The following is a 23,352-nucleotide window of genomic DNA, read 5'->3' as shown; positions in this document are numbered from 1 at the left end:
TTTTGATACTTGTAATAACTAATACAATGTAAATATTAGTAAATAGTTACTATTTGTGTTGTTTAGGAAATAATGACATGACAAAAATCTCTATTTTCAGTAGAGATCAAATCCTGTGAATATTTCACTATATAATTGGGAGAATCCACAGATGTGGAACCCACAGATATGGAGAACCAACTTGTACTTATCTTTTCTGTCACAATGGTCTTCTTTCTGTGAATCTGCTTAACATGAATCATGTCTTTCTAAGCTCAAGTCTCTCTATCACTCCCCCACCCCCTACAGGCTTGCTTGTTATCCAATTTATTCAAAGCTCTATGTAATTAATTATTTAGATCTATTTAATTTATTCATGTATGATGACACATAAAATGTTTTACTTGATTAGAAGCTTATTAATTCATCATAATTTTTAATTTTTAAATTTTTATTTTGAAATAATTTCAGTTTTATGGAAAATTTGCAAGAATAATGAAAAAAATTTGTGCATGGGTCACCAAGATCCAGCAATTTTTAACATCAACACATTTGCTTTTCTTCCTTTTCCTTACGTCATACATATTTAACTCAGGTCATAATTTTTTGTAACACTTCATTAGTAACATTGTGACTTTCTTAGTTTATTGGATTAGTAGGCATGTGAGGTCAGTTTGTACCATATTGGTGGTTATAATTTTAATACTCAAAGCTTTCTGCATTATGCCAAAGGGATCTTCTTTAAGCTGATTACTATTACATTTTGGTCATTAATTTTCACTACAACTTTAGTAAACTCAAAATGCAATATCAAAATTTTTTATAATCTTGCTTTTTAGTTTTTGTAAATTTCTTTCCAGTGATAATCAAAAATTTTATATTACATAAGTAAAGATAAATGACAGATAATAAAAATAACTGGAATATGTAATTACATTTGGGTTGATGTACTTTATATTATAAAAACTATTAACATTCATGTTCATATAATACAGTAAAATAATCCCATTTTATCATGTGTAATTGTTACCATGAAATTAATTTTTATATTAAGGTAAGTAGTCATGCTTTTTGTTGACATTTTCCTTGTATATATTCTTTTTCAACCATTTTTTTTGTCATTTTCTTTTGGGTGCCTTTTTAAAAGTCATTCAGCTAGATAAATATCTACATACCACTTTATATTTACATCTATACCAATTGATCTACATTGAAATGTCAAAGACAATCTGCTTTTTAGGAAGAAATTAACCATCTCATATTTAGTCAAATGCTGATGTAATTGGAAGAGAAATTTGAGTCTGGAACTTTGTGGTGACAATATGCAGAAGTGTCAATGGTAGAGGTCTGTGTGGTCTGGGTGGCTTATCACAGAGATGTAGATATCAGAGGAACATTGGTGTATACCAGTGTGATCAGTGAGTGCCATATTCTGGACTCTAAAGGGGCATCCTCAAAACTTGGTAGTAGCTACTTCTAGTTGACTCTCTCTGGGATTCCAAAACACAGTTTACCATTATAGCTGCTCTTTGGGCACAAGTTTGGTCTGATTCAATCTTTCTCCAATGCTTTCACACCATTCCCATCAACACACTAACTAACTGCTAAGTTAACAGAAAGGTTTGTCACCATATAAGCCCAAAGTCTAAATTCTTTTCCTCACCTTTAATCCCTCTTTCTTTCTCTCTCTTCTCATACAAATGTGCATGTGTGTTTTTATATAACACAAATGTCATGCATGTGTTATATACATGTGCAAATATACAAACACAGGAGCAAGATTACATGTTATTCCCTTAACATGGAGTTATCTATTCAGTTGTTGTTGTTGTTGTTGTTGTTGTTGTTGTTGTTTTAAATCAGAGACCCAAAATGATGCAACTGGGTCCTACCATCCACCATCAGGTGAAGCAGAAAGTTTGTATTTTGTGAATCAAAAACAATTTAATGTCTTCAAGTGATTAAGAAGGTTAAACTAACATCGTAAATTTACACTCAAACAGATCATTTCAAATGTCAGGACAGATGGAAAGTAAAATTTCTCTTCCATTTGAAAGTGAAAATGGTGTTAAAACTTTCTCAGGAGAAAATGTTAGGTAAGAAGGCAAAAGGAAAGAGACACAAAAAAGCTTGAGGATTGCTCATTTTACTGCCCCTAAACGTAAACCTTTTTCTACATAAAGATCCCATCGATAGTCTGTGAAGATAGTCTATGTAATGCTTGGCAGGAATAACAGAATAGTGTTGACTTTCAATGCAGTGAGATTTGATGGGGAATACAGAAAGTCTTTGGTAGAAGATGGTCTAAAATATTCAGTAAGTTTGTGGAAGTAGGAAATCAGGAGAGAAGGGATCCCAAGTATTTTTGCCCTCTCTCTTCAGATATGTGTATTATTGGAGCTAGAGAAGGCTCTTCTAGAATAAGAGTATCAAGTCTGTGTCCCTGAAACTTAAAAGAAAAGGTGACATCAGAGACCCAGGTGAATTCTCAGAAACCTTAAAATTTATGTCCAACAGTACAAGTGAACTACACTGTTTTGGCTCTTAGTGAATTTAGCTCTAATAGAGCTTCAATTTGACTTTTTACTCTGGCATTAATTGAGGGAATAAAACAGGAACAGGCATGAATTTCACTTTTTTTTGTTTGCTCTAACATTAGTTTTATATATGTGGATTCCTTTAGTAACATAATAACCAACTTTAAAGTGAACAATTGTCATCCAAGGACAGAAGTACATTCTATTCAGATTTACTTTTAAATCTAGGTACAATGCTAATCATTTGAATTTCAAAATTCACATACTTTCTTCAATGGAAAAATATATAAATAAAATCTGTAATCAACAAATTGCTTTTTAATAACCAGGTACAACTCAGTAATTAACTTCACTTTTCTTTAACTTTCATGAAAAAAATCATTAGATTATGTTTTAAAATGTATTTGTTGTTCTACCTGAAAGCATGATTTTAAAATGTGAAACTAGAAGAGAAATGTCTCTTAGATCTTTGTGTTTAGAATGTATACAGAATATGCTTTGACTGTGTAGGAGGTAAAAGTCAACATTTTGCTCCACCATGAGTGACCTTAGAAGAACTTTGGTTTATATCACTGCGTTTGCTCTTCTCTTGTGTTTACTATAAATTTTTTTGCATCAATATTAGTTTTGTGTAGCTTATTTCATTTCAATATGTAAGTTTCTCAACCCTTGTTAATAGTAAGTTATAAATAAATATATTATTGTTGCTCCCATATAAAATTCCCCATCTCCCACTTATGCTGGACCCTGGTTGCTTCTTTATAATCTATTTACCTCTCTCTCTCTCTCTCTTTGATTCATCATTGTTTTCTAGAGAATCTGCAAAAGATATTCATTTTCAGGATCCTTCATCTGAGGAAGGCTTTAACATACTCAGGTTTCAGTTGTGCTCCCTGTGTTGATCCACAGCATCCTCAGCCTATTCAGTATAGCATAGTGGATTTATGGTTTGGATGCTTGTTGTGGTATAAAAGTGGGGGAGTAGTTCTAGAGTGTCAGCTTCTAGCTACGTTTACTGTGCAGTTTACATAGGACTTATTTCCAGTAGAGCAAATGGCATATCCCCTGACTTATAACTTTTCAATTGTGTTTATTTTTTGTTGTATTTGCCTAAAATTTTTCATGGAAATACTCCTCTCATGGGAGATCTCTGGATCTTCATTGTGCTTACAACAATGGACCTTTGTACTCACTGCTCTGATTCCAGGTGAATGAAAGAATAGGTTAATGTTTTACTAATACCAGTGCATAGACAGGCAGAACACTCTAAAAATCTGAATTAATAAAGGGACCCTAATACAGAACACAAATATGGTCAGCAGAAAAAATATATGCAGGAGGAATTGTTTCTTAACTTCTTCTTACCCATAATTAAGATGAAGATCACAGAATTATCATTTTTGTGTATTTTCCCAGAAAATATGGAGCCCTCACTCTGACCAAGCACTGTGTGTTCATTGTTTCCATCTCATTACACTCTCACTGCCTGTCCTGGGTTTAACTTTCATCATTTATGACTTCCTTTGGACAATCTCCTATTTGCTTCCCTGTCTCTATGTTTTTCATACAGTCTACATTCCATTTTATCCAGATTAATTTTTCTAAACCACAGATTAAATAAGGTTTTAAATGTAAAAAGACTTTTGAAGTAGTATTCTGAAAAAGATGGTGTTTTTAACATGACACACAGGGCTTCTTAGGATTTGGCCTGTGCCAAACTGTAGGGTCTGATTTTGGGATCTTTGTCCTTATGGATGAATCCAGCTCTATTAAATTTACTATGAGAATATGACTGTTCCTACTAGTTGAAATATTCTTTTCTCTCTGGATTGTCTTTTTTTAAAAATTCATTTTAGTTTTAAATTTGACTCTAAGTTATTTCTTTATATTCCAGTCAGACTTTTTTGTATCTTATAATGATTCTCACAATATTATATTTAACTACCTGTTTTTGTTCTGAGAGAAATAAAATGTTCTATAACTCAAAATCATGACCAAAGTATCCAGGAGGTACAAGGGGATTTATCTACTCATTATGGACCAATCCTTTTTGCTATTGTTGAAGCAAGAAATCAATATCAAGATTAGCATGAGGTGACAAAGCCTTTGATGTGTTTAGTTAACTTGGGTAACTCTGATCATCATAGGTAAAGCGAATTTTACTCTATGACCACATTGATTAAATTATTATTTTTTTAAAATTTATTGATTGTCTTACTGAGTTTTGAACCTAGGTCTGCTTTTCTGCTGAGCTACAGCCTTTTATTTATTTATTTGAAAAGTATCTCACTAAGTTGCCCAGGCGGCCTTGAATTTGCAATCCTCCTGCCTCAGCCTCCTGAGTCTCTGGGATCACAGGCATGTGCTACTGAGTCCACCTGCAATTTATCATTGTAAAGATTAATCTATGTACTTCTCCTTATATCTATTTCCAATATTCAGAGAAGAGTAGAATTTAGAATTTGGTGATTGCTTCCCAGCCTATTCAAATGACCATAATTTCCATTCCAAGTAAGATACTCTTCAGTGTGTCACCTAGGCCCATACCACCTGCCATGGCTCACAGGAGTTAAGAGTGCACTGTCCACATCCAACCTCCCCGTGCCTCATCTCAGTTCTATTCACCAGCTATTCTTCATGACTTGTGGTTGGGATTATAGCGATTGCTGGTTTTATTAAAAGATATAATTTTCTTGTGAGTTTTCTAAAAGTATTTCTTAGTTTTCTTTTGGTTTCAAGGGAAAAAAGAAGTGTGGAAACACTTTTAATCTGCCTATGTAATTTCAGGTTCCCCTTAAATCTTACTTTCACTTCCCCTGTGCTATGAACCTCCCTTCTCTCTGGCAAAGCTCTAACAACTTCCTAATCGACAATCCAAACAGCCTTCTTTGCTGACAGCTTCTTGTTCTTATTACTTCTTTTATAGTGCACATCTCAGCTTAATCTCTATTCGCATTCTCTTCTGCTTCTCTTCTCTTCCAGTCTCACTCTTTATTCTCTTCCTTGAGTTGCCAATGAGAAATATATCTTTTTCTTTTTGTACTTGCAGCTCTTATTGTACTGCTCTTAATAGCTTTGGCACAGACCAGGTTCTTCTTTTCTCTATGTACATAATGACTGCTACTGTTCGAATGTCTGTGTCCCTTGAAAATTGCTATGTTGGGACGTAAGCCCCAAGGTGATGGTGTTAAAAGTGTAAGGACCTGGAAGGTAATTAGAACATGGGGACTTTGCTTTCATGAATGGAGGCTTCAGCCTCCCTCCTCCCTTCTTTTCTGCCCTATGAGGTGTGAGGACAGATGATTCTTCCCTTTTCTTCAGGAGGATATAGCTAGGCACTGACTTGGATGCAGAGATCAAGCCTTTACCAGACACTGAATCTGTCAGCACCTTGAACTAAACTTCCCAGCTTCCGGACAGTGAGAAACATATTTCTTTCTTTTTCCTTTTTGTAATTAGGAGTTAACCCAGGGGCACTTTAGCACTGAGTTACATCCTCTATCTCTTTATTATTATTATCATTTAATTTTTGAGACAGGGTCTTGCTATGTTGCTGAGGCTGGCCTCAAACTTACAATCCTCCTGCTTTAGCCTCCCATGTTGCTGAGGTTACAGGCACTGTGATGGAATGAGAAAGATATTTCTATTAAATATAAATTATTAAGTCTATGACAATTTGTCTGAGTAACCTGAGCTGACTGAGAAACAAATCTGTGCCAAGAAGTGGAGTTTCACCAACTATCTAAAATGTGTGGCAGCAACTTTTGAATTAGAATATGGATAAAAGCTGAACCATAGAAGTCAATTCTGGTGAGGACTCAGAAGAAAAGATATAGAGAAACGCTACATCTTCTTAAAGAACATGTTGGTGGTTGCAATCAAAATACTAACAGCAACATGGAGAGTGAAGGTCATTCTGATAATATATCAGGTGGAAAAGAGGAATATGTTTTTACAAATGGGAGGGAAAACCATCCTTGTTATAAAGTGGCAAAGAATGTGACTGAACTGGGTCTGTATCCTAGAGCTTTGTGAAAGGTGAAATTTATGAGCAATGAATTTGGATATATGTCAGAAGAAATCTCCAAAGTGTTGAAGGTTCTGTGTGGCTTCCACCAACTGCTTATTGTAAATTGTAAAAAAGAGAGAAATGAATTAAAGATGGAATTTATAATCAAAAGGGATGCAGAACTTAAAGATTTAGCAAATGTTCAGCTTGGCCAGATGACAAATAATAAAAAAAATGTGTTCATGAGAGAATATCAATGGTGCATTCAAATGAATATTTGATAAGGAGATTATTATGGATATATGGAAGGTGGGTACAATTTATCAAAAAAACTAAAACCAAGGCAAGTGGTCATCTTTGAGACTGCCATTGCCAACTCAGGCTTAGAGTACTGGGGTCTTGAGGGAAGAATTGTTTTAAGGGATGGACTCAGAGTAATCATGAAACTTTGGGGTTCATTTTCTAGCAGTGTCTCAAGTCTCTGTTTCCTGTATTTGGATGCAGTGCTTGCTGGATACTTCAGCTATGGCTTAATTGGAGTCAGACTCATCCCTTTGGGATGCAAGAGCCAAACATGGATGGCATCCATGTGGTGCTGACTGTAAGTGTACAGAGGGCAAGAGCTATGGAGGTATGGCTACCTCCAAATAGATTTCAAAGGATGGGCCCTATGTAGGGAAAAGCCACAATGGTAAGGTCACTGAGAGAGCCCCAACTTGGGAGGTACCTGTAGAGCCATGGGGGCAGAGCCATTCTTGAGACCTTATAATTGTAGGGCCACCAGTGGGTTATAACAGCCTGAAAGAGCTGCAAATGCTCATCTCCAAACCATTGAGAGCTTCTGTGAGGGAGGTGGCCAGCAAAAATGTGGGTGTGAGGCCCCTCAGGACATTAAAAGGCAACCTCTGCCTTAGTCCATGTGAAAGTCTGGAAATGGAGGAGCTAAATAAGATTACTCTCAAGCCCTGAGAGTTAATATTGTTTGCCTTGATAGGTTTTGGTTTTAGTTAGCAATGGTTACCCATTTCTTCTTGCCTATTCTTCCCTTTTGGAATATGAATGTCTGTCTTCTTCATGTCCTAAGACTGTATTTTGGAAGCACCTAACTGAATTGAGTTCAAAGACTCACAGTTAGGGGAAAATTTGCCTTGAGATGAATCATACTCTGAATCTCTTCTATATCTGATGGAGATGATATTTAGAAGACACTTTGGACATTAACTTTAAAGTTGATACAGGAATGAGTTGAGACTTCTGTAGCTATTGGGATGGGAGAGAACCATGAACTTTGTGGAACCAGGAGCAGAACGTTTGTGCCCCTTTAAAATTCATATGTTGAACTTACCCCCTAAGGTGTTGGTGTTAGGAGGTGCTGTGCTGGAAGATGACTAAACCAAGGTATCATGAATTAATGCCCTCATAAAAGAGGCTCAGAGAACTGCTTTACCACTTCCATCCTTTCCATTGAGTGAGGACTTCTACCTAGTGCCAAGTCTATGAGGAATTAGTCATTTCCTCTTTCATTCCCCTTTGGCCATGTAGGGACACAGTGTTTGTCCCTTTCTGTCCAGAGAATACAGCAACAAGGTGCTAATTCTGCCAACAAACAGCAGAATTTTCCACTGCATCTGCCAGCACTTAGATCTTGGATTTTCCAGACATCAAATATGTGAGAAGTAAATTTCTATTACTTATAAATTATTCAGCATCATGTATTTTGTTATAGTCACCTGAACTGACGGGACCCTTATCTTCCTCCCTAGAGTATTTGTTCCTTGAGTATGAGGATTTAATCTTTCTTTACTCACTTTAATATGGGAGGTAATCAAATATTTTCTGAATTCATATGAAATTATTTAATTAATTAGTCAGATGTGGTGTCACACATGAGGCAGGAGGATCACAAGTTCAAGGCCATCCTGGGCAACTTAGTGACACCCTGCCTCAAAATAATAAAAAAAACAGACTGGGATGCAACTCAGTGGTAGAGTACTTACCTAGCATGTGCATAGGCCCTGGGTGAAGCCCCAGTATCAAAAACTTTTTTTAACTAATTATACTGCCTCTCTGACACCTCTATTTGTAAAGATCTTATATTGACACATTATGTTGTTTAATTAACTATAATAAAATAACACCAATTGAAATCAGCATTATGACAATGAAAGAGGAAAATTAAGTCAGACTCCCGATGAGCACCTGTACACCCAGCTACTCAAGAGCCTGACGTGAGAGCATGATTTGAGCTCAGCAATCTGGGTTCAGCCTGGACAACATGGAGAAAAACTCTGACACAAAAACTAAATAAGTCAATAAAAAGATAAATAAAATTTAAACAAAATATACAACAAACAAACAAACCAGCTGTGAACCATGAGCCTGCATACCCATTTATTATTTAGACTTAGCATTTTTAGAAATAAGCATGAGGTTCTAGAATGAACAGGCATAAATCAAATAGAAAAAGGAGATATTCCATATAGAATATCTATATTTATTTCTAAAATGCTACTTTGAGTGTTCCCTAATATTCAAGGATTTAATTTTGGTCTTCAACTAGGAAAACATGTCAAAATGCAAACAACATATTTTCAGTCATTTTTTCTGAACAGTTTATTTTAGGCTATATTTTCACTACCACAGAATTTTGTAAGTGAAATATGACAGAGATATTCCATTTTAATTATAACCATGGAAAAATCCCCCAAGAAAACACCATCACATTAATAAAAATGCCCAAGGTATTAACTCTAGCTGTAGAAGCACTTTGAAAAGGAATGTGCTTCATCAGAGCTTTGTTTTTACACCCCATAGCCTACTTCTTCAAACTGAAGTTGTTCTGACTAGAGCAGTCATAGGGATGGCTAGAAACATACACAAGTACCCACACAGTATTAGCACTGATCTTTTCTACTGCATGCCCACTGTGGATAGAGATAGTGGGGAATCATGTTACAATTTTAGCTAAAGAGATTTTGTGAAAAGCCTTTTTTCTTTGCAATGCAGCCTCTTAGCCTAACAGTTGACCAAAGTCTTTGCTTATTAAATGAATCCTTCTTATGATTTATTAGCTATGCCTAGTATATTTATTTCAATTTCTTCATGTTCTCTGTAATTTGATTATAGTATGATTACAGAACAAAGCAATAAAAGGGCCATTTTTCATTATGATTGTGAGACCTGTGCCTATTGACATGTGTTTAAGGAAGAGAGTGCTATCTAATAAGACTTTAATAATCCTAATGCTGTATGAGCACACACCTATAATGCTCATCGACTTAAATAAGAATGTTTATTTCAGTTTGGAAAGTTCTAGTATATGCATAATTTCTAAGTGCGTAATACCTGCTAATCTACTTGATTAATATACTGAATTTATTGATTAATGTAATAAAGGTCCAGAGCTAATCTGAAAGTATCTAAGAAAAGTAGTCATTTTAAATTTACATTTGATATATTAGGTCTCCAGAGAAAAAAGATTAGGTTTGAGTAATTCAAAGTATTTTGAAAATATATCCCCATTGAATTGCCAAGAGGCAATGACTATTCAGCTTGAGGAAGTGAGAGAAGATTCTAGGCATTAGGCTGCTGCCTTCTCACTTGCCTGTCAGTCATCGCAACAGGAGCTCACACAACACTGTTTGTTTTGTGCCTGGACATGGCCTTTTGGCCTTTCCACAGAACAGTCCAGACATGGATTCTAAGGTAGGAAATGCTTTTGCCAACTTAAGCTGAGTGTACACAGTGCTGGGACAGTGTGCACACATCTCAGACTAAGCTGATTTATATAAGTGAATGTAAAATGCTCTGCAGGACTTCTTGCTAGAAAGGATTTGAAAAATATTGATTGAGAGTGCCCAGAATGGTATCTGGAGTGGGAATTTACCAAACACTAGCAATTTACTTTAAGATAATTTCTTGAGAACTTCTGAAATATTTTCAATACCTAGGAAATTTATTTAGCAACTAAAAGGAAAACTCTTTTATAGGACAAAGTGCCCTGCACTTAGAACATTTGAATTGACCCATTCTTCTTCATACCTATCTCTGTTTGTCAATATCTATAATAAACATTTGAGAAAACATGTCTTGCCTCATAAATTTGTGACTGATTCTTCTATTTATTATCATGACATTACCAGGGCAGTTTTTTTCCCCCTCTAAGTTTGTTTTTCTTCATTTTAAAAAAAATCATATACAACTTAGACTTTGTGTTTCATGATGGCTCTTCTCAAAATGTTTGACATTCTGGGTGATAAATCATACAGGAGGTACAAGAGTAATGGTTATGAAGTGCTGCAGTTTTGTATAGATTTAGTGGATACCATTGTGGACCCTTCCATCACCCCAGGTCAGTTGCTTGGTGCAGAAAGCAGGTCAGCTCTAAGGGCAAGATCTCCATCCACGCAGATAGGAGTGCCAGGCTAATGTGAGTTCAAGAGCAAAGTAATGGTTTCTGGTTTCCCAGCTGCATTTTATCTATCAGATAAAACTATGGAGTTTACATCCCAAACGTCTGATGCCCAGTCTGAGGCTTCGATTGGGACTAAATACAGTATTGGACAAACCATTCAATTTAAATCTGGATGATTAAATATATATATTTAATATATATATATATATATATATATATATATATATATATATATATAACAAAATTACTTAGAAATTGAATGAATCATTGATATGAATGAAAACCTCACTTCATGTCATATGTTGTACTACGACTTTGTATTTATTATCTCATGAAATACAGGGGGAAAATAATGTCAAAGAACTATTATTATTTCTTCCTTACAAAGTAGGAAACTACATAAAGATAAAAATAGATTCAGTTAGCAGAAAAGTAACACTGAGGGAAACAATTTTAAGAAACAATATTTCAAATATTTAAGGAGCTCTTCAGGAAAAAGAAAAGACAACAGAAAACAGGGCAAGGGATTAGAACTAGAGATTTACAAAGGGAAGCCTGAAAAGCTGAAAATTTTTCAAGAAATGGACAAATACTTCAGAAATCAGAGAAGTGTACATTAAAAATAATGACAAGAGTCTTCCATATTCAATCGTGTTTATAAAGATTAAAAATTCAGGTAACAGCTAAAGCTGAAAGAAGTATAAAAGGGGAAAATACACTGTGCACTTCAGTATAGGAAAAACATTATGGAGACTTTCTTTTTGAGAATTTATTGAAATAAAATAGGAGCATACTCTGTGACCAAGCAACTCCATTACTGGGCATATATCTATATTGTTTTCTCAGATCAGATATTTACCCAGATGAAATTGACTCCACAGTGCATGTCCACTTGGGGCTTTCATTTAGAGAAAGCAGACAAGCATTAGAGATCTCAAAGATATCTACAATATGAACTCCCCATGGACTTTATCTTTGCATTCTAGGACTGGGATGTGTCTCTCAAACTGCAAAGATCTATGCCAAGAATTTTATCTATGAGAGGACTCCTCTGAAGCTCTCAGTGACTCTCTAAGTAGTCAAGACAGGCTTATGAAATTGGTTAGACAAATGGTCATCAGTAAAAAAGCTAACCTTGGATTTTCAAGGGAGCCTTAAACAACAAACAGAATATCATAAATTTCACTGACCTTGCTTTTGCTAAGTATCAAAAGCCAGACATTCTAGGCATCCCCAAAGTTGATGATAGAGCTCCTTTTTCCAACAGGAAATCAGCTCTAGCTTCACAAAATCCTACTGAAACACTTTCGTGGTTACATAGACCAATGTGGGCTGAACCCATCCTCATATGCTTTTCATAGCAAGGATTTGCAAATATAGTCAAAGAAAATAAAGCAATATTTAAAAAGTGTGTTATACATATGATGGACACTATGTAATGGTCAAGATTATGTCCATCACCATAGTTATGAAAAGTGAAATGTTCAGTAAAAATCAGAAATCATTAATTTTTTATGAGATGTAGTATATAGTGAATTTTATGTGCATAAAACACACAGAAACATACATAATAAACATTATTTAAAAACTCACATGGCTATAAATATGGATAGTGGATTGTGAGGGATGCACATTCTGAACAAAAGAATTGATGCTTATGGTGAGAGGGAACTGGAATTAGGCAAGGGCCAAAGAAAATAAAGTAGTGGTGTGTGTGTGTGTGTGTGTGTGTGTGTGTGTGAGAGAGAGAGAGAGAGAGAGAGAGAGAGAGAGAGAGAGAGAGAGAGAGAAAGAGAGAGAGAGAGAGAATACAGTGATGAATTTAGCATAATATGACACCTCTAACTTGCAACAATAAAAAAGGAAAAAAAATCATAGTTTCAATAAAAATCCAAATTTCTGTGAATAAAACAATGAAAAAAAATAGCTCAGCATGGTGGTGTACCACTGGAATCCTAGATACTTAGAAAGCTGAGGCTGGAGGATCATCAATTTGAGGACAGCCTGGCAGACTAGCAAAACCCTATTTCAAAATAAAAAATTAAAAGGGCTGGGTCAAAGGAGTCTTATTAAGGAAGTTGGGGCCTAATCCCAGATGACGGAGATTAGGGTCTACTTTTTCTCCTATTAAACACAGGGTCTCTGGTTTTATTCCTAGGGTAGCTATTATGAATACAAACAACAATAAGTGTTGGTAAATATGTGGTTAAAAGGTACACTCATACATTGCTGGTGGGACTGCAAATTGCTGCAGCCAATATGAAAATCAGTATGGAGATTTCTTGGAAAATTGGGAATGGAACCACCATTTGACTTAGCTATCTCTCTCCTTGGTCTATACCCAAAGGACTTAAAAACAGCATACTACAGGGACACAGCCACATCAATGTTGACAGCAACACAATTCACAATAGCTAAACTTTGGAACCAACCTAGATGCCCTTCAATAGATAAATGGATTTAAAAATGTGGCACTTATACACAATGGAATATTACTCAGCAATAAAAGAGAATAAAAAAAAGAAAAAAATCATGGCATTTGCAGGTAAATAGATGGAGTTAGAGAAGATCATGCTAAGTGAAGTTAGCCAATCCCCCCCCCCAAAAAAAAAAAAACAAATGCCAAATGTTTTCTCATATATAAGAAGTCTGATTCATGGTGGGTTAGGGAGGGGGAGCGTGGAAGGAATAGATAGGGCAGAGGGTGGAAGGGGAAGGGATGGGGAATGGGGTTATTAATGATGGTGGAATGTGATACAAATTATTATCTAAAGTACATATATGAAGACATGAATGGTGTGAATATATTTTGTATACAATTGGGGATATGAAAAATTGTGCTCTATATGTGGAATAAGAATTGTAATGCATTCTGCTGTCATATATAAATAAAAAATGTTTTTTAAAAAAAGGTCTGTAGATGTAGCTCAGTGGTTGAGAACCCCTGGATTTGGTCATTAGTACTATAAAAACAAAAACAAAAATAAACAGCAGCAGCAGCAGCAGAGCAGTGAGTGGGGCCCTACAGGGCTCCTGATCTGGGTGAAAAGAACCAAAGTCTCCGTCTGTACTAATTTTCAGTGCAATTGTGCACAGCCTGGAATTACTGAATCTATAGTTCTGTTTCTTAGTGTCCCCATTTTTATTATCCAGATTTTAGTTCATTTCCCTGTACATTCATGTATTTTTATTTTAGTCTATTTTTCATTTCTTAAATAATTTAAACATACTTCTTTCCATTACCATAATTTTTATGGAATGGATTTATCATCTGGGTGTTTCATCATGTGTTGATCTTTCTTAGTGCTATGCAACTTAATAGAATTGAGAATTTGCTTTGTAGACATACTTTGAGAAAGAACTTCATGTAATTATTAATATTCTTCCCCTTCTCCCAACACTGTAATTGCCTGATTAAATTATACTTTTCCATTCATTGCTCTCTTTCTCCAAAGCAGGAATCATAGTGTCAGACTCTGGGAGCCCATCTGGTAAAATATACCTCTTTTTTTTTTCTCCTACAGGAACCAAACTTTCTTCTTTTCACCTAGATGAAGAGCATGTAGAGTTCACCAAACAGAATATCTGCTATATTTTACATTTTGACTTCCGCAAACCTTGAACATCCTTTACTCTCTATATGGGGAGATAAAACTCATTTTTCTGCATTGGAGAGCTCTTCTGCCCATAGTCCTTTGATAGCGGAGAAATCTGTTCTAATTGCTTTGCTTTGTTGTTTTCTGGCTTTAAATCCATTCTTTACTATTTCCTTTGATGGGTACATAAAAATATGGTTTTGGATATTTGTGTATCAACAGATAACTTCTTTTCTCTGGCAGGCGGATGATTCTGGGCAGGGCTTAGATTCTTGAATTGCTGTTCTTTTCTCTTGATTACTGTGTCACAACCTGAAGTTGTGCAGATATTTGTCTTATATAGTAAAATCTCTTCAGGTGAATTTTGTCTTCTAAAATTTATTTTGTACTTTCAGTGCTAGGGATCAAACCAAGGACCTACTGAGCCAAATCTCCAGCCCTAGAGTTATTTATTTAATTTCAAACTTTTGATTCTATTCAAAGCATCTATAGATAAAATCACAATAAACCTGTTTTAAATGTAAGAAGGAAACTATAAAAATTAAACAAAATCCTCTGAGCCTCAGTTTATATGTAAATCTTATTAAATACCCCCTTTTTTCCTCTCAGTGTTATAAAGGAAAATCTCTCTTAAAATTTAATTAGATTTTCTTTGATAAATAACTTGTTTTTTTGGTCTGGAAGCTTTTTTTTTTCTATTTTTGGAATTCAGACATTTTGCCAAAGCATTCCTGGATGTGTAGGTGTACATATGAGGAAAACTTCTTCTATATATTTTTTCTAGTTATTTCTCTGTTCTCTATTTCTCCCAACCTCTTTGATTTCATTAATATTCAGCTCCCATATTTTTCTTCATGGATATGTTTGTTCATCTCTTTATTTTTCTCATTTTAAGACTTCAGGATGCTGAGGTAGAGCTTTTACCTAGCATGTACGAGGTTCTGGTTCAATCCCTAGCACCATTAAAAAAAATTTCTTTAAAGCTTTTAGGATAGTAATTCCTTTCTTAACAGTGACCATCAACTTCTTCAATTCTAGTACTTTTCAAATTTGAAACTTTTGTTGTAGCACTTGAAAGCCTATTGTGCAATTGAATCCATCTCAGTGTTCTTTTTGGTTTCAATGGACGTTGTCATCTTTTTCCTCCATATTTAATTTCAAGCCTAGATTCAAAGTTCACATGCAGATTCATATTCACTTACTCACTAGCATCTGTCTGCCTGCTGGTCTCTAGGTGCTGAGATCCGTTAAACACACACTTGGCTTTATTTGCCTTTACACTGCACATCAAACTATTGAGATAAGGAACAGGAGGAGCAGCAGTGTCCACAACTGCACAGTGGTCATGTTCCAGCTGGCAGTCTGTCCACCTACCCTCTGTTGAGGTTTCTTTACATTCTCTTTTATTGAAAAATTTAGTATTCTTCAAGACTTGAGTTACACTGTGCCAAAGATCTACTTCTCCGACTTGTCTTCCAAGGCCATTGTACTCCTGGGACTATGTACTTGCACAGATGCCAACTTCCTTCTCAATGGGCCATATATTCCTGCACAAGTTTTTCGCAGATTAACTCATAAGTTAGTTTTCACCCTAGGACTCTAGCTAAAATAAGACAAAGTTTCTGCTGTATTTTGTCTTTGTTTCCCGATCCTAGTTTTGGGTTAGCTTTCAGTCTGGGCTGGTGTTCCATTTTTCTAGTTTCAAGATTTCAAATGGAGAAACTTCAGCCTAAGTCACATTTTTTTTTTAGTTATACATGGCTTTATATTTTAGAATATATATTTGACATATTATACACACATGAAATAAAACTTCCCTTTCTTATGGTTGTACATGATGTGGAGTCACACTGGTCATTTATTCATATATGAACATAGGAAAGTTATGTCTTATTCATCCTATTGTCTTTTAAGTCACTTTGTTGTTGTTGTTGTTGTTTGTTTGTTTTGTTGTGCTGGGTATCAAACCTAGAGCCTCATATGCATACTAGGCAAGTACTCTACCACTGAGCCACACCTCCAGCCCTGAACACCATTTTGCTCAACTACTTCTGAGTTTTCTGTATTGTAGAATGCTAACTTATAGAAAAGTTGCATTCTGTGGCTTACCCCTGCAGGGAGTATATCAAACAGGTCTCTGCCTTGGAGGGGTGAAGGCCTATACTTTTACAGGGGTTGGTAGATTTGATGCATAGTAGTAGGGTAGGAAGTCCAATGCCAATGTCTAATTGCTCTCCCATTTCCTCAAAACTCAGCAGAGCCTCAGACATTAGCAATTACCCAATAGCTTCATTCAAGAGAAGTGTTTGAGAATATGATTAGAACCTGGAGGAATGTATATTGCTCTCAGCAATGTACATTCATGCATTACTTTTTTAGAATATATTGTTATCACTTTTTCCTTGATATTTATAGAGTTTCATTCTTCCCCCTCCCCCTGACAATAACAATATGATCTGCATATTTTTCATGGAGAGGTATGCTGTTGTCATTCAACTACTTCCTTCAATCATAATCACAGAGAAACATTCATATATGAATTTTCAAATCTGTCTTTCTTTACTTGATGCAAAGGGATGTTAGTAAGTTTTCCATTACTGTAACAAATACTTGAGATAAATCCACTTGTGAAAAGAAAAGGTTTATTTTAGTTCATCATTTTGAAAATTTTAGTCCAGGTTGACCAGTTCCATTATTAGAGCCTATGGTGAGGGAGTCTCAAGTGGAGCAAGAGACTCACTTCATTGTGTTTGGGAAGTGAAAAAGAGAGAAAGGAATAGGTTGGTTCATAAAATTTCCTTAAAGAAAATGCCTTAAAGACCTAACTTCCTCTCATTTAGCTCCACCTCTTAAAGATTCCATGACCTCTAAATAGCAAGCAAATCTTTAGTACATGAGCCTTTGTGGGACAGTTACAATATAGACTACAACAGGGGTTATGGTTAAGACACTGATATTCGTTATAAAAAGAAATATTAAAAATATAGCTTCTAAAATATGCTACCAAATATTTGTCAATAATCCTTTTCAGAAATAGTTCCAGAAAAAGATTAATACCACTCTACAGCACATTTCTTTAATTATGGACACTTACTGCAGTCCCAATTTATGCCTCAACCTCTGAGACTAAAATAATATTATTCTAATATTACTGGCTTTATTCTTTAATCACAAAATTGCTCATGTAAATACGTATGATTTATGGTTATATTGACCATTAATTTCAAAGGAAGTCTTTTTGATGTTTGATAAATATACTATCCATGGCTTTCTGAATGTAATTATAGGCAGTACTATAGAAAACTCTGATTACTTGTTCATAACCTAAAATTGTTCAGCTATTTGTTTGATATGCTGCAGCATTATGAGAAGAATTTTATCTTACATCTAAAAGTCATTATTTAAGAACTATTTGTCTTAGTAACTCACTTTGAGTTCTTTCTTCAATTTCAAATTTTGATTTCCCCCCAGTGTTCAAAACACACTTAAATGCATCTATAGATAAAATCATAAATAAGCCTACCTAAAATGTTACCAGGAACGAAATTGCATATAGATACACAAAAATCCTAGCTTTAGTTTATACAAATCTGTTACCTTAAAAGCCAGATATGTTGCAAACACCGTGGAATGTTTCATATAAACTCTTATTATTGGTAGAAAATGAGTTTTACAATGTAGGAAAATAAAGCACAAACATAACCTCTTTGCATCAATATTCAATATAATATTTTCTCTTAAAAGAAACAATTTACATTTATAATACGTAAGCATTGGATGCATATGCAGAGACATAACAGCACCTGCTTCTTCTAATCTGTATTACAATCTATTATCTAGCTCCTTTATAAAAACAATTATAGCAATGTTATTTTTAAAATTAAACTATTATAATACAACCCAAGCAAATGATAGATCTTTAACTCAGTGTTCTGAATATGGTCCTCTAGCTCTGAGAGAAACTGAGAAAACTAGAGAAACTAAATTTCCAAAGCAAAACATATTTGGCAGAATGGCAGCAACTTCAGCCTAATTTTTAAGGTGACATGTTTTTTTTCTCCTAAACAATACTTTCTCTAGCTTCATTTAGAGAGTTATGAGAAATGGAGACAGACTGACCAGTGAGAAACACTTTTAAAGTGGTTTTAATTTTAAAGTACCTTTTTGTTCTTTGTGACCTGAAGTGTGGCCGTTTTTCTATGCTAATCTCCACATTTCCAATTACAGAACAGATAACCTTCTTATTACTTCAGGCTGTGTTGATGAAGGATTGCCTTAAGTGAAATCTCACTCTTTCCAGAATACACCACAGTCCTTCATCATCCTGTTTGCTAGTCAGTTCCAACATTTTACAATACTTTCCTTACTTACTTCTGAAATTCCTTTTCTTAAATCTAGCTACAAAGTTTTTACTGACACCCAAAAGAGAAAGATCTTTCCCTAAAACTTTTAGTCCTAGATTCCACATAACATTAATATTTAACATTGTTGATGTCATAATTTGCTTTTAGATATTGAATTATGTAATAAATATTGGAATATTGGAATAAGTATATGAAGTATTGATGACAAAATTTTAATTCAGAGAATCACCCCCCCCCCCAATTGAGATCTTCTAAGGCAACATCTGTGTCACCTCCTTTGATGCCTGGCAAAACTCTAGTTGAAGCACAGTATACCAGTATTGACTTATTCACCGATTGCTCCTCCTAGTTGTCACACGATCTGTCATTCCCATTTGACAGGCAACCTCTGCATTTGCTCTTGCTATTTGTCTTTTATATGCACCATATTGTGAGTCTGGGTGAAGAGCAGATTTGCTCAGCTTGATCAATCACTTAAATTTCTCAAATTGAATATTATCTCTAGGTATGGATAAGATATTACAGTCTTAAATATTTGCTAATAAATATGCAGATTTTGGCATTAAGTAGTTAAGTATTATGTTCTGAGCATCTTAACATGTTTCTAAGATTGGTAGAAAACCAACATGGCAAATTAGCTTTCTTTCTTTTTTAGATTGACACTATTTGTAATTTCGTTCAAGAGATATTTAAAATCTTCTCTATCATTTCAGAAACCTGAGGCTCAAAGGACAAGACCATATATGGGACATTCAAGTTTAAATGGCAAAACTAAAACTTCAGAAGTGATAAAAAGAAGTAATGAGAAAACATTAAGAGTTATTTGATGACATATAAGAATCATGCAACAGGAGGAAGAAGCACAGGAAAAAATCCAGTACGATCACTGGAAAAATTCTGGGCTATGGTCTCCGTTAGTTATTTAATGGAGGAATTAAAGTAATAACAAAATCCACCACTGAGATGTTCTAGTTCATTGTAACATGGTGCTTGCACTCTCATTATCAATATGATTCAGCTAGTTACTACATGTTCTTTATTTCTCTTTGTATAATTCCTTCAAAATTGGTCTCAAGATTTTGCTCTATATAGAGTCCTGTTCTGGTTGGTTGCTGACTTTACCTCGGTTCATATTCTGTTCGTGTGAAAGCCACGGGCTCCCTAGAATTCTACCTTAAAGATAATGAATCCTGCCTCAGTGTGCTACGTGTCTCACTGTGCCAAGACATCACATGGAGAAACACAAATTCAGTCAAAGTATGATAGTCAATAACCTCAATGCACTTTTTAGTTTTAGAATTATCCCTTTTCCTCAATGACATGAGCCATCTCAATGATACTAATCTTTTAATTGCACAAAATATCCCTACTCCTCTTTCTTCGCCGACTTGCACCCCACTGCCAACATGGACCCAGATGCCATGCATTCATGCTCTTTTTGTCTTCTCTGTCCCTGCTTTCCTCACATGGCTTCTCCTTACCACTCAGCACATCTGTATCCTGACCATCCTTCAGGAGTTGCTGGTCAGGCGACAATTGATAGTGAGCACTTTTATTCTTGTCAGTCAATTATATCAGACACAGCCAAGCAGATGAAAATAGGACACACTCAGTCAACTTCATGGTGATTTATTTCTTTGCAGATGGTATCCTAAAAGCAGAGACCATGCACATGAGCCAAAAGAATGATGTCTGCTCTACTGAGTCAGTTGGGCACTGCTCCTATCAGAATCCTGTCACTCATTAGGGCACCAAATGATTGGTATGAATAGATGTCATTGTACTTGATGCAGACCTCAAGTGTCAAAAAAAGAGCTTCAGAACCACCATTGTTTTCCTTGAAAATGTGTCTGAAGCTGTCATCATGCGTCAGTTTAAGATATTTATGATGCTATTTATGTTTATAAATTGTACAATCAATTGATTTATGAGCAAGGTCAAATAAAGGGGATATCATAAAATAGGAAGTGTATTTCTTAGCATCGTCCTTCATTCTTCTCTGCCTCCCAGCTCAATTTACTCAGTGTTCACGTACCACTGGCTTTTCTAGTTATGGAAGAAGCTGAAATAGTTTTTAGTTGTTCCAGACATGGGTGCATCTTGAGCGGTGGGAAGGAAATGTCTAACATGAATTACCACATTATTAGGATTGGTAGAATTTGAAACTCTCTGGTCACTGGAGAATATATGAAGACTTTTAAGATGTTGTTGAATTTAAAAACATTTCATCTATCCTTAGGTTAAGTACCTATCAGCTTGTGAATTAAATTGCTTAACAGGATTAAAAAAAAAACATGAAATGTAATTAATGTTTTACATGCTAGGAGTTAAAAGAAAGGAAGTGAAAAATAAAGAAATTATATATGTAATATAAGTACACATGCTCAGAATTTATTTTCTTTTTCTTTTTTCTTTTCTTCTTCTTTTTTTTTGGTGCCAGGGATTGAACTAAGGGTCACTTGACCACTGAGCCACATCCCCATACCTATTTTGTATTTGATTTAGAGGCAGGGTCTTACTGAGTTGCTCAGTGCCTTGCTATTGCTGAGGCTGGCTTTGAACTCATGATCCTCTTGCCTCAGCCTCTCAGGAGCCATTGGAATTACAGTTTTGTGTCACCACACCTGGTAGGATCAAAGGAAAGGAAGGGGGATTAGGCTTCAAGGGACAAAATGGCAAGTATATGAGTGAAGATAATGGTTATTTTAGTAAAGACTATTTATACAAACTCATCTCAATGTCAACTTTCTGTTCCAATGTTGAGGACTCTTCTTTTCCTATGCAGGAAAGAGGAAAAATTAAGAGAAGGGCAGAAGATTCTTCCTGCATCTGTTGATTATCACTTGTCTTCAGCTCAAAATAATCTTTCTTCCAGAGTGGCATATTTTAAGATGACATTTTCTGATGCCATTTAATGGTTTACTATCATGACTCACTTGTTTCTATCATTTTAGGACTATTTATCACTTCCTAATTATTGCATAAAGGGATTGAGTCTTTCATAGGACGGAATGATGATGCTGTTATAAAGACCAACATTTCTGAGAGAACAGAATAACAGAATTCATCAGTGGTTCATGAATGCAGTGTATTGTAATGAATAGTTAAGAAAAAATAGTGAAATTTAAAGATTTATGTTCAACTCCCATCTTCTAAACTTAGTATGGACAATATTTAGGTTTCAAGATCTAAGTTAATTTTTTTGATCTATGCATTATAGATAATATGCTAATATTATGAAGTTCAAAGATATTAGTGAATATAAAAGTTCAAAGAAATACTAAAAGCATTACAAAATATTAGGTTTTACACTTCTGTATTCTTCCCCCTGATCAAATAATTTGACTCTGTGAATGATCTCTCTGCTGATGAATGACAGCACTCTGATCTTTCCAGACCTAAAATCGGTGCATCTTGCTCTACAGTTGTCACCAACCTGCAATGAGGTCTGCTCTGGGAGCTAACATGATGTGTAGAATAAAACATGGACTTTAAAGCCGGAACTCACGGAATTAAGAATCTGCCTTTTTCTAGTTTATAGTCTTTGGCAAAAGACAACCTCTTCAAATCTTAGTCTCCTTATTTGTAATGATGCGACAGGTTTACCTCCCTCACAGGCCTGCTGGGAGGATTCCGTCAGATTATATGTGTATAGAGATGTGCCAAGGGAGGCTCAGGACATGAGTGCATAGACACAGGAGGGTGTATATGCACGTATTCATGGGTTTTCCCTCCTGCCAAATCGCATATACCTCAATACAATTTTCTGTGAATATGGAGGGTGAAATACTTGTTTTGAGTGGAGAAGTATGTACCCAGAAAGGACTCACCTTTGAAATGTGAGCAACTTTAAAAAGCTTTATTTTTAATTGATAGATGATAATTGTATATATTTATGGGCTACAATGTGATAGTTTAACATATATTTACAATGTTGAATGATTTAATCTGACAAATTAACACATCTATAACATTACATTGTTAGCACTATTGTGGTAAAAGAATTTATAATATACTATTTAGTTATTTAGATATATATGATAAATTATTATTTATTATAGTCACCATTCTATGCAACAGATCACTAAAACTCATTTCCCAGTGTAACTGAAACATTGTGTACTTCAACCAGCATCAACCTTTTCTCCTCTGCCTCTCCCCATCCTCTAGTAACTACCTCTGAGGTCAAAACATGTTCAGATTTCAAACGTGAGATTGTGTGGTATTTAACTTTCTATGCTTCACTTCGTGTAATGTCTTGTGGATTCATGAATACTATTGCAAATGATAAGCTTTCCCCTTTTAACAGCTGCATAGTATTCCATTGTGTAAAATCAGAATGAATATTTTTTTTAACTATAAGTTCCTTTGAACCCAAGAGAGTGTGATATTTTGATTTTGCTAATATGAAAGTGATCATGAAACAAAACATTACAACTTTATTGCATAGTAA

This window comes from Callospermophilus lateralis, unplaced genomic scaffold (assembly GCF_048772815.1).
Source record: "Callospermophilus lateralis isolate mCalLat2 unplaced genomic scaffold, mCalLat2.hap1 Scaffold_609, whole genome shotgun sequence".
NCBI classification, from domain to species: Eukaryota; Metazoa; Chordata; class Mammalia; order Rodentia; family Sciuridae; genus Callospermophilus; species Callospermophilus lateralis.
Note: the sequence above shows the minus strand (reverse complement) of the source record.